This window comes from Lissotriton vulgaris, chromosome 10, assembly GCF_964263255.1.
Source record: "Lissotriton vulgaris chromosome 10, aLisVul1.2, whole genome shotgun sequence".
Taxonomy (NCBI): domain Eukaryota; kingdom Metazoa; phylum Chordata; class Amphibia; order Caudata; family Salamandridae; genus Lissotriton; species Lissotriton vulgaris.
In genome coordinates, this window is record NC_141698.1 from 481,201,464 (window position 1) to 481,214,492 (window position 13,029).

General features: G+C 52.4%; 1 protein-coding gene across 1 annotated transcript in view; it reads left to right on the forward strand.

Annotated features, from left to right (window-relative positions):
* LOC147685430 (SEC14-like protein 5) overlaps positions 1 to 13,029 on the forward strand; it is a 1,171,342-nt gene that overhangs the window by 1,034,780 nt on the left and 123,533 nt on the right. The gene's annotated exons all lie outside the window — the stretch shown is intronic.

Below are 13,029 nucleotides of genomic sequence, written 5' to 3' on the forward strand. Positions count from 1 at the left end.
TGCCACCTTGCGTGACTGCAGTCCATATACTACTTTGGCCACTATCCTCCTGAGATGTACTGCCTAGCGGGTTGACACACGCTGGGACCAGAAGCTACTGAAAGAATGTCTCTCGCCAAAAGTACCCAGACCTTGCGCTGGGAGTCACAGTCCCTGCTGCAGTGGGTCGCATGCAAGGCCAGACTGCTGACCCTTCTGAACTCCATCGATCAAAGTCAACCAGACTGGATAGCTTTTCTCTGGTCTTCACAGATGAATGTATCCATCCCACCACTGCGAGACCCACTCAAGATAAACTGGACATCATCTTGAATGAAATCCATGAGTCCAGGACATCCTTCGAGCAATGCCAGTCAAAATCCTCTGGGTTGACCACAAAAAGTTAGCTGAAGAAGTAAAGACTAGCGAAGTCTTCCTGGCCAACCTTGCCCTCTGTAGGGCAGAACACACTGCCACAGTTGCACAGCTTCAACGACATGTGGTGTGCAGGAATGTGCGGAGGATGGAGAAGGACGGGCCCACTGCAACAACATACGGATGATAGGGCTACTGGAGGACAACAAGGGCTCCAATGCTTCTCAATATGTAGAGAAATGGCCACGCGAAGTGATAGCCCCAGCCAGGAGGCTGCCCCTTGGAGCATCTCCACCATCAACGGTGGCCCAAATTCTCAATTACAGGGTTTGGGGTGTCCTCCTCCGCAGAGCCAGAGAAAGCACACCTCTGCAGTTCAACAATGCTTGAATCACACTATTTCCAAACTATACACTATCGGTCCAACACCATAGTGCCTCCTACCAGGCAGTGAAAAAAACAGCTGTGAGTGCTCAGCCTTTCCTATGCCTTACTATTCCCAGCCTGACTCAAAATAACTCATGACCACAAGAGGTACTTTTTGACTCTCCCAAGACTGCCTCCAAAGGCCTCCCACCTAACGACCAGCACACCTCTTCAGTGCAGACAAGGTGGCAACCACTTGGAGGACAGGGATCGGCAGCCCTGACACAGATGCAGGTAATGGAGAGCCAACAAGCAGCAATCATCTTGGCTACCTCCTTCAGAAATAATAAATAATTGCCCACCATCCACAGCTGGGTCATCTTTGGATAGTGTGATGCACTCAGACTCCAAGGAAAGCCTAGTGCTGTTCCCTTCGAAAACCCCACAAACGGTGAACGACTGACTGGGATCATGGTACTGTGAGTACATTACCCTTCGGCCACATTGATGGGAAGGGAGTAGGGGAGAACACAGTTCCCACCCCTGTGTTTCCGGACCTGGGTGGTCCACTGGACTGGACAAACTGACAAGACTGATCCTGACATCCTGACACCTATGAGCACGGAGACTACAATTCTATACTCCTGCCATATAAAATACATTTTATTGGGTCTTATGGGCTTTAATCTTTCCCTATCATGCTCCAAATGTTCATAGACTGTTGTTAGGTCCCGGGCCTCGAGGGACACCTTTAAATAGTTTGAAACAGCCAGAGTATGCGATCAAAACCATCTGCTACTATCCCACTACCCACAAACAACTGCAAGACTTGTATTAATGTTAGTATGTTTTGCTTCAAAGGCTTCTGCTGTTGGACCGTGCATTAGAGGATATTAATGCTTTTTTTCTTGTTAAACCAACATTCATCGACTTGAATTATCAGCAACATGATGACACTTGTATGCGTATATACACATACATAAAGTAGCAAGCAATAAATAACCATGCCTGTCACTTGGCAATATGATATACTCACACTGAACATCCGGGGGATCCGCTCCATGCAAAAACACCATATGCCCAGCTGCATCGACAGAAGGCGCACTTAGTATGTTTACAGCAAATACACCTCACTACCTCCAAAACCCTCAAATTGATCACAACATAGAGGGGACAAGTATTCCACACCGCGTATTCCACTTTCCCTTCAGGGGCAGCTGTGTGGATCCGAGCCGGGGTCCCAATTAAGGCCCTTGACAAGAAAATAGACACCCATGGCAGGTACCCCTTACTCCAGGGTACGCTGGATGGCATGCCAGGGTTCTCTAAAGACAGAAAAGGACGCATTTCTTCACATCTCTCCTTGGTCCTCACTGACTGGCCAAGGAGGACAGGATCCTCTGAGGGGACTTTAATGCAGTATTAGACACTGATCCTGACTGCTCACATACTTCCCTACCAGGCACAGCCCGATATGACAGGCTAAAGCTCTACAAGCATTGGTGCAGGGATGAACTCTTTCAGATGCCTTGCGCAGCCAAGTCAGGTGTATGCACAAATATTCCTTCTTCTCCCCACTGCACACTTTACACACACGGCTGGGCAATATACTGTCCTACCACCTTACTCCTAGCGCAAGTCACACATGCACTTATTTAGGAAAAACTCTGACAGATCATAACCCTCTGAAACTGATGGCGACCTGAAGCCGAATACCCACTCCTCTGCCCACATGGAGACTAAACCCTCGCCTGTTAGAGGACAGGGTATTCTATTAAACATTAGCCAAAACTATATACACCTACTTTACAGGCAATACTAATACTGCCTCCTCACTGCTGATGGAGTGGGAGGTATTTAAGGTAGTACTTCGGGTGACATCGATCAGCCCGACTGTGGGTGCACGCCAAATGAAAATCGTGAGCTAACACGTGTGGAGGGGAAGATGTAACTACTAGAGCGGGTTGCGGTGGCCGATGTGACAAGTGCAGCAGATCTACAAGCATTGCAAGTTGAATATGCAGAACGCCTTGCTAGACTGCGTGTTATCAATTGTCGGTCATACGTGCAGAAGTCACATGCAGAGGCTGACAAATCTCTCCAGTTCCCATTCTTAGTATCCTAACGCCCCAGATGGTACATGTTACCACCCAAATAGGAATTAATAAGGCATTCTGTGATTATTATGATGAGCTATACACAGCTGGCTCCCAAGCAATTGTCGCCTTTTTAACCCCTTCACTGCGGCGGATATTCCGCTGCAGCGCTAAGTGGACCGCGCGGCGCGCCCATGCTGGTGACGGAACCGCTCCGTCACCAGCCGCGGTCGCGCTGTGCTCATGACGGAGTGGTTCCGTCACGGCCCTGCCCGCTTAATGGAACACTCAGCGCAGGCACGGAATCCGCACCGCGCAGGCGTGCCAAACGGGCCGTGATGGAACGCTCCGTCATCAGCACAGCGCGACCGCGGCTGATGACGGAGCGGTTCCGTCACCAGCAGGGGAGGGGTTAAATGACTTGAGCCTGCCACAGGTCCATGCTGCTGACAAAGAGACTCTTGCTGCTGTTAATTTCTCAAATTCTTATGTAATGGTTTGCGGCCCAAAAAAGACTAAAACTAGAAGTTTTAACATAAGGGGCAAGCCCATTGAAAGGGTGGAACAGTTTGCATATTTGGGTAACACGTTTAGTAAGGATATGGAATGGGATTCGCTGATCATGGCTAGAGCACAGCAAACAAATAGAGTAGTAGAGGGGCTTTTCAGGTTTGCTTGTAAGTTAGGCCACAAGCCAGTGCCTGAGCTTGTTACCTTATACAACGCAAAATGCATGTTGGTTGCATTGTATGGGGCAGGGGTGTGGGGTTACCAAAGAAGCCGCCTGTTGCAAGTGGTGAAGAACAAGTTTATAAAACGCCTATTGATGATTCCTAACAGTGTTGCCACCTCATTCTCTCATCAAGAAGTGGGGATGGAATATATAGAAGACCACTTTGGCGCTGCCCCCTTGCTTCTGTGAGCCAATATTTGGGCCTCAGAAGAGTTACAGTTTTCAACGGAGATCATCGAAGACTGCATAAACCTGGAAGAATCTTTGAGGATCCCTTGGCTTTGGTTTGTGAGGCACAGGCTATACCAGATTGGGCTGGGTGAGTACTTTGATACCCCGTCAAGCATCCCCACTAATGCGAAGAGCAAAATTAAAGAGGAGTACGGTGTCTGGGCAAAAATGCCCTATTTACAATTGGAGGCACCTGGCTCCAGATGCCCTTTCATGCATAAACAGCAGTATTATCTTTCCCTTACTACGAACAGCCAGTTGCGTTTTCTTTTAACAAGATTCCGTCTTAGCACGTTGCACGTTTTAGTAGGGTTCCCTAAACAATCCGGGTGGACAGACAACCTTACTCTTTGCCAATGCGACAATAGTACTACCCAGAGCACTTTGCACTTTATTCTTTTTTGTGCACTTTACAAAGATCCAAGGAGCAGATTGTTGGTGCCCTTGTTAAAGAACATTCGCCCATGTAATCCTGCTATTTGCACTGCGGTATTGAATTTTATCAAATCAGCAGTGGGCATTAGGAAACGATATGAAGTACAGTAATTAAAGAGGAATGAGGAAATGAATCATGTTAAATAGGAACTAAGCTCGACGGTCATTACTTTATCTATGTACAATCATGTTTTTAGCTTGCATCTGAACTTTTATCTCCTTTTTAATATTTTTAGTATTAAATCTTTTTATTATTAAGCAGCAAAGGAGAACATTGCATCCAGTACAGCAACTGGTGCCTGCATATGCACAAGACGGTTGAGAACAGTTCAATAGCATAAAACACTCCATGAGATGCTCCAACTCCGAGTGTTAACACAGCAAGCCGCCTACAACCCATCCGGGCCGGCCGCGTCTTAAAGGCTAAAAAGCAGATGCATGCTGTATTGATTATGAAACAGAAAGAAAAAGGGAGGAAAGAAATGGGAAAAACAAACCCCTGCCCCCCACCCTCCTCCCGCACCCACCCCCCTCCTTGTCCACAGTGTAAAGAAATACACTATAAGGCATCAGCTCTCTACTAGGTTCCAGAGGTTGCAGATCCGCCTGCGGGCTTGCGTTTGCGTGGCTGCGCCGTAGGTTCCGGAAGTGGGGTGTCCGCAAGGCGTAGCAATCGCAGGTATCGGGGGCAACTCAGTTCTCAAAATTCTCCTGTTAGCAGGGTCAAGAACGGCCGCCAAAGTTCTGCAAATTCTCCTCCCCTCCCTGCCGCTGCCAGTGACAATTTCTCCATCCCCAGGTACGCCCATAGCCTATGCAGCCAACCTATTTGTAGGGGCGGTTGGACGGCTCTCCAGTGCACCACTATGTTTTGCAGCGCCGCCCCCTGTGCAATCGCAATGAGCCTCCCTCTCCTGGATTTCATGGGGTACATCAAGGCCAAGCAGGACATAAGCAGGGAACCTGGGGAGGTGAGTATCTAGGTGTGCGTCTGTCAAATCTAGGATTGAGTTCCAGTAAGGCTGTAGGCGGTCAAAGCTCCAGAGTAAGTGCTCCAATGTCCCAAGTTCCCCACACCCCCTCCAACAGCGGTCACTAACTCGGGGGTCCCATTGATGTAGGCATTCAGGCGTGTGGTACCAGTAGGTGGCCACTTTGGTCATAGTTTCAGTAAGACCCGTGTGGTAGGCAGAATGTCTGGCCCTGTAGTAAACCCCCTCCCACTCCTTGCGTGTGAGTTGTCTCCCCAAGTCTCTCTCCCACCTGGCCCTCCCTGCGTTGTAAGTGTATATGTTGGTGAGGATTAAGTGTTGATACAGATCTGAAATCAGTTTTTTGTCGGAGGTGCGTGTCAATAGCCATTTCTCGTACGGGGTGAGGAAGCACTGTGCACCGGGCCTAACCGATGGCTGTAGAGCCCAATGGCGAACCCGCAGGTAGGGCAAGCGATATGTTTCCGGTATGCCATAGTCCCCTTTCACCTTCTGAAAGGGGAGGATGCCATTAAGATCAAACATATGTCCCAAATCCCTGCATGGTGTAGTCCTCCACTTCACGAACTCCCGGGGGTCAAAGCCGGGGGAGAAGTCAGGGTTGTCGAAGAGCGGCGTCATCGGGGAGGGGAAGGAGGTGAGTTCTCGCTTAACAGCCACCTTGTCCCATATATCCAGGACGGTGCTTGTGATTAGCGATGCATAGAGGTTGGGAGGTCTATGGCAACGTCTCAAGAATGGGACACCCTGAAGCGTAAAAAGCTGAACCTGAAAAAGCCAGTGTTTGCCAGATACAATTGGTGCCACTCCACTAGAGTGCGAAGTATAAAGTGAGGTCGGGCCCTCCTACTCCGCCATGCTCGGGGGGGAGAATGGCGATCGTGTGTTTAAACCGTGGGCGGCGACCGTTCCAGACAAAGCACGCTAGGTCCGCTTGTGTCTTCTGGAGCCATCCCATCGGTGGGAGTATCGGGAGGGTCTGAAACACATAAAGAATCTGTGGCAGCAAAGTCATCTTGGCGGCCGCTATACGAACCAGCCAGGATAGTGTGAGGTGTTTCCATCTCCTGAGGGTGTCGCGAAGGCGCGAGCGAAGTCTGGCATAGTTGGTATCTGCGGTGGCTCGTATCGTTGGGGCCAACAAGACCCCCAAGTAAGGAATGGTAGATGTTGACCACTGCAGGTCAACCTCCGCTTTGGCGTCCGCCAGTACTTCTGGCGACAGCGATATGTTCAGTGCTTCCGATTTCTCCATGTTAATCTTAAAGCCTGATGCCAGCGCAAAGGTGTGGAGCTCAATAAAGAGCGCTCAAAGGGATTGCATCAGGTTGGTCAGGGAGAGTAAAATGTTGTCTGCGTATAGACTGATTGTGTGCGTGTCCCCGTTATGCTGCCTAATACATTGCGCCAATGGCTCCATATAGAACGCGACAGGAGGGGGGAGAGCGGGCACCCTTGCCTGGTCCCCCTGCCAATCGGGAACCGTGGGGAGGTGTGACCGTTGAACCGGTCTGTTGCGTTTGGTAGGCGGTAGCAATTAAATATACGGTTGCGGAGGGTTTCTCCTACCCTGAACTGCTGTAGCACCAGGTCTAGATAAGGCCGATGCACCTTATCGAATGCTTAACAGGGATATCGGCCTGTAGGAGCCACACCAGGTAGGGTCCCGCCCGGTCTTGGGAATCACCGAAATTACCGCTTCTAGCAGATCTGGGGGGATGGCACCAGGCTGATCGAAGGTGTTAAAAAGATCTCTCAGTAGCGGGGCCACTTGTGGGCAGAAGGTTTTATAGAAGGCCGCTGTGTAGCCATCCGGGCCTGGAGATTTCCCCAATTTGAGGCGGGAAATCGCCGAGATTACCTCCTCACGGCCAATGGGCCGGTCGAGGAACGTCGTCTGTGCCTCATTCAGGGATGGGAGGGCGGCTCCCTGCAGGTAGTCGTGGCCATTCTGCAAGTCGAGGTGGTCCGCCACATATAATTTAGCGTAGTAGTCTCCAAAAGCCACCGCGATGGCTGTGTCGTTCGTAATGGGGGCCCCGTGGCTAGGCTGGAGGGTTCGGACATGTTGCCTCTGACGCTGCTCCCGCAACCTGCTCGCTAACAATTTCCCACAGTGGTCCCCTCCGGTATAGTATGCGTGTCTTAGTCGCATGGCGGCGAATTCCGCCACATCCTGGTCTAGAGTTGCCAGCATTTTCTGCTCTGTACACAGCTGTCGCCACGCCCGAGCCGTCCCTGTGCGTTGGTGCATCTGCTCCAGTTCCGCCACTCGCTGAGTGAGTTCGGCTCTCTTCTGTGCGCGCTCCCTATTATTAGCCGTGGCTATGGAGATAAATTCACCGCGGACAACCGCCTTGAGAGCCGCCCATTGGGTAGCTTTGGTAGTATCATCATTAGCGTTGTGGGTGAGGAACTGGGAGAGTGCCGTTTTAATTCGTTCAACTGTGGTCGGATTCTGCAAGAGGCCATCCCGCAATCGCCAGTGTCGCTGTGGGCCGGGCGCGGCTGAGATAAGAAAGGATGCCACCACCGGTGAGTGATCGGACAGGGAGGCTGGGAGGATCTCTACGTCCTGCGTCTGATGCGCCAGCTGGGAGACGCACAGGAGGTGATCAAGTCTTGCATGCGTTTTGTGGGCTGCGGAGTAGTAAGTGTATGCCGTGGCCCGTGGGTGTAAGTGCCTCCACAAGTCGACTAGATTCAAGTCTGAGAGATGAGTGTGCCCCGCCGCTGATAATGCCCCCACCTGACCGGACCGCTGGCCGGAGCGATCCGCAGTGTTGTGAAATACTAGGTTAAGGTCGCCCCCTAGCAGTAAGTGTGGGTGCGTGGTGGCTGTGGCCGCTTCTAAGGCAGTGTGCAAAAAGTTCTCCTGACCTTCGTTGGGTGCATATATGGTACCCACTAATAACGTCTGTCCCGCCACTAGGAAACTGTGGACCAGCAACCTACCCTTGATCTCAGCCTCCCTCCGTAGGGCCCGCCCTCCAAAGGATTTGGCCACGAGAATTGCCACCCCGGCTACCTTTTTATTTGCAGACGAGAAAAACTGCCAGGGAAAGGATCGGGACTTGAGTCTATGCTGATCTTTGGGCAACAAGCGTGTTTCTTGCAGGAGGCAGATGTCCGCCTTCGAGTGTTCCAGGAGAGATAGGACCGCTTTGCGCTTGACAGGATTATTGAGCCCTCTCACATTGAGTGAGAGAATAGTCAAAGGGCGTGTCATTCTAAGCGGTCAGCTGGGCTAGCTGCACGCCGCGTCTACTACGCGGTAGTGAGGCGTGGTGCAGTGTCAGTGTCGCACTGTGTTCTGTGCGTGTTTGCCAAAGCAACTCAGAAGTAAACTCAAAATTCTGTGGACAAGGAGGACCCCCCCTTCCCCCTCTCGCCCCCCCAACTCCCACTGTTCCCTCCCGTCTCCCCCCCACCCCTACCCCAACTGCGAGCAACCAACTAGTGAACATTGTCCCAGGTCCAGTCATCAGTCCGGCTGGACCCGTGGTAGAGTGTAAAGTTGAAGGGGAAACAATGGTGATGGCGGCCCAACGGCCCCCCGCCCGACCCCCTCGCCTTGTGGCGGCATTGCACATCTACAGCCTCATGAACAGTGTCTCATGGTACACTAGCCATGTCCCTTGTCACCTCTTGTATAGCAGCCGCGTGTTCTTGCGCCACAGTCTCTGGATCTGGCTTGCTGACTTTCTTCTTTGGTCGCCTGTGCCTCACCTTCTGCCAGCCGTCCCCGGCGCCCAGGGAGAACACCGATTGAGAAAGGGGAGCACCAGTCTCGTCCCCAGATCCATCCTCTTCTTGGGGGATGCCCAGCAAGTCGCAAGTGTCACGCAGGGATCGGAGTTGGTGTAGTGTCCCATTCCACTTGAAGATAATGCGGAAGGGGTGCCCTGAGGAGTACGGGACCCCTTTGTCTCGTAGGAATGTGGTGACCACCTTGAATGTCCGCCGCTTTTGTAAGGTGATTGCGGACAAATCCTGAAATAGCTTCACCGCCTGTCCTTGATATGTGAGGGGTTGTTTTTGCCTGGCCATCTTCAAGATTCGTTCCTTAAGTGGAAAATCAGGGAGGAAGGCTAGAATGTCTGGTGGGGGGGGGGCGGATGTGCGACACAGTAGACCCACTTTGTGCGCCCTGTCTATTCTGATCTCAAAATCTTCAGGCTCCCCAAGTATGTCTCGAAACAAGCCTTGGAGGTACGCCGCCACGTCCCCCCCTTCAGCCTTTGGGGGTACGTTCCGGACTCGGATGTTGTTGTGTCGTGAGCGGTTCTCCAGGTCTTCTGTGTGGGCCTGAAGATCCATCTGTTGCTCCTGAAGCCTGAGAATTTCTTGCTGAAGGGTGTGCACTTCCTCACCTCTGGCGGTCTCCGCATTCTCCACCTCCGCCACTCTCTCCCCAATCTCGTCCACGTCACGCCGTAATTCTTTGTACCCTCCAGCCATCTCCTGCTTTAGGGTTTGAAAATCCTCCTTGAGGGAGGTGAACAGTGCCTCCATAAAGGACTTTGTGGCCGGCGCTTCTCCGTCGGCCCGGTCTCCGTCTTTAGGGTGAGGTAGTGACGCCTGCTTGTCCGGACTCTTCTCCCCCTTGGCTGTCCCTTTTGCGAGCATTTCGGGAATAGTGCGCCCGCCTCTGCGGTTGGAGGAAGCCATGTCCGAGGTGCGCCTCCTGCTATTGGCACCTCTGTCCCCTTCCGTGCCTTGCACTGAGGTGTTGCTGTCGTTGGGCCATCACCGGGCCCGGCCGAAGTAGGCCTGTGGTCTGCTTTGCGGGGACACGTGGTGCTAGGGCGTTCTGGCAGCGATCATCGGTGCAAGGGCCAGACGCTATCTCCGGCAGTCGAGTGCCGGCCCGTGCTCCTCGAACGTGGGCTCTCGGGGTCTACTCCATCTGCGGATGGACCCGTGTGGATGGCTGCAGGTGTTGACCAGGGTTGCGCCCGTTACTCTCCACCCCGCGTCGCAGCGTGGCTGACGCGCCGGGGAAGTGCACTCGCTGTTCTCGGTCTTCTCCCTCTAAAGCTGCCTCTGGGGTTCAGCTCCTGCCCCTTGTTGCCATCAGTGGGAGAGTGCTGGGGTCTGTGTCGGGTGCTGGGCCCATTCGTGTCTTGTGTGCGCTCCAGTCGCTGCGTTCTATACAGGGCCCAGCGTGCACCCCTCTACGTGGCGCCTAAGGTGATCCGTCTGTTCGTTCTCGGCCCCGCAGTGGCCTCACTGAGTTTGTCTGCTGGCTCAGTGCTTCCCGGTCTGCCCGAGGTGGGAGCGTAGGATCAGGACCGGCCCGCACAGCCGTCTACACCACTCAGCTGCGGCAGCCGGGACCCCTGCAAGTATCTGGACCTCCGGATGCCGGTGTATGTCCCCCGATTGCCACCTAGGCCGCACAGCCACGCAGCTTGGTCCTGGGCGGGCCCTCCGCCCCAGTGGCGCCTTGGGGCCTAGTCGCGCCTCTAATTTGTCCCCGCGTCTGGGTTGCCTCAACGCCGACTCCGTACGTTGGCTTTCCGGGGGCCCGACTCACCGCTCCCCGTGCCTGATGTCCGGGACGTCCCGCCGCCGCCTCCTTACCTCGGCATCCACTGCGGCCGCTGGGCGCGGGTACAGGAGCTCTGCGTGCAGGCCCAAGCCGGGGCCTCTAGTAGCATCCCTCGCTGCCAGCCGCAGCGCCTGGTTCCGGGAAATGTGCCCCCTCCGGGCGGCGGGCGGACTCCCGTGCCGTTCTTGTTGTGTGGGGAGGTCACAGTGGTCAGTGTCCTATCAGCCGCTCCCTGGACACAGAGTCTCGGCTCCGTCTCGCTCCCAGCAGGGTCGGATGCCCCGATCAGCACCACTTGGCGGGCTCCGCGGCTGAAGGTCGCGCTCCGGGCCACATGTCTATTCACCCCCGATGGAGCTGTGCGGGGTTCCTTGGATATGAGACTGTTTTCCCCCACATAAGCCTTCGGCTAGAGCAGCGCTCAGGGTGCAGGGAAGCTGAAAACAAGCTCTATAGGGAGTCGGGACGAGGAGCCGCCGCTAGACACGTCCGCTTAGGCCGCCATCTTGGCCACGCCCCCCTATTTAATATTTTTAAAGGACAAAAGAATGTATTTTAAATTGTAATTGTGTATTTTAAACTTGACTGTCTTTTTGGTGTTTTTGAAACTTTTATTGCTTTGTGCCGAATAAAGTCAATTTGAAGAAGACTCTTGCTGCCCCTTTGTCTATTGATGAATTTTCGAGAAGCCATTAAGGAACTACCCCGCAATAAAATCCTGGGAACAGATGGACTCCCTGTGAAATTCTGTCCCACCTTTTTAAATTACTTGCTGCCACAGTTGGAGCGCTATATGCCTTCTCCTTAGAAATAGGAATGTTGCCTTCCACAGCGGGACAAGCCTTGGTGACCTCCCTTCTGAAGCCTGGGAGGGTGCCCACTGACATGTCATCTATATCAAGTACAAATTCCTGAGTAAGTAATAGCCCGCAAGCTTCTCGCTCATCTTCCTAAAATTATGCACGTTGACTAATGTGGCTTTGTACCCTGCCACAGAACCTCTCTAAATATACTCCAACTCTACCATGTCATGGATACAGCCTCCGGACATACCCCATGGGCAGGTTACCTTTCACTAGATCTCCGCCTAGCCTTCGATTCCCTGGGCTGGAATTACATGCTGGCCATCCTCCGATGCTTTGGCTTTCCCGCCAATTATATATGTTGGGTAAAGCTTTTATACCCCTCTTCCACAGCGAGGGCAAGAACACAGGTGCACGTGTTGGACACATACCTGGCTCTCCGAGGTACGAGACAGGGCTGCCCGCCCTCCACAATGTTGTTTGTGATTGCACTGAAACCCCTGGCGCAGTGGCTCCGACAAGATGCACAAGATGGGCGAATCGCTATTTGTCTGCAGTGCATGATTTGTTCTTAAATGCAGACAACATAATATTGTATTCCAGAGACCTCCGTGAGAACCTGCACACAGCGGCGCAGACTTTACAATCTTTGTAAGCCATGAACGCTGAAAAAGTCCTACGCTTGTCTCTTGCAGACACACCCATTGATCCAGCTATTTCCTTTGAAGACAAATTGATCCAGGTGACCCCCATCACATTCAGATGCTTGGAGATAGAAATATAGAGACACATCCAGTATGCTAGAAGGGAATCTCCAAAATGCGATCACCTCCCTCCATTCCCAGGATACTTTTTAGACTTTTCTTCCCGCTCCCAATAGCAGGCTGCCTAGCTCTTGTCAAAATGTAATGCTCCCACGCCGCCTTAACTTTTTTGTAAATTTACCAATAGTGATACGGGCTCGATATTCTAAATTCCTGAATACTCTCCTGATCGACCTGATATGGGATAATGGCAGAAGGAGAATCTGTCTTGCTAAGCTGCAGCTGCTGTCAGATGGAGATGGAATAAAAGCAACTCACTTCAAATCGTATTGCCTTGGAGGCAACTGCAGTGGCTCACTAATGGCTAGCTGGGTGTAACTTTCAGGAGATTGTCTACACAGAGCAGTGGCGGCAGGTGAGTTTTGAACATGGTGGAGCAGAAAAGTTGTTGAGTGCAAAGTCGTGAGTCAGCAAAGCAAACAAGCTCAACTGTAAATGTGGAAGTTACCCCACACGCAAGAAATTTTTGAAAATAAAGAGTGGTAATAGAGAGATGGGAGGAGAGGAGTGTGATGGGTACATATTGGCGAGAGAATGTGCAGTACAGGGAGGAGGAGGTGTTAGAAAGAGGGAATATAAAGGCCATATGAAGATGGGAGAAAACACGTGTAGGGAGAAGAGGTGGAAGCAGGAAGGAGGGA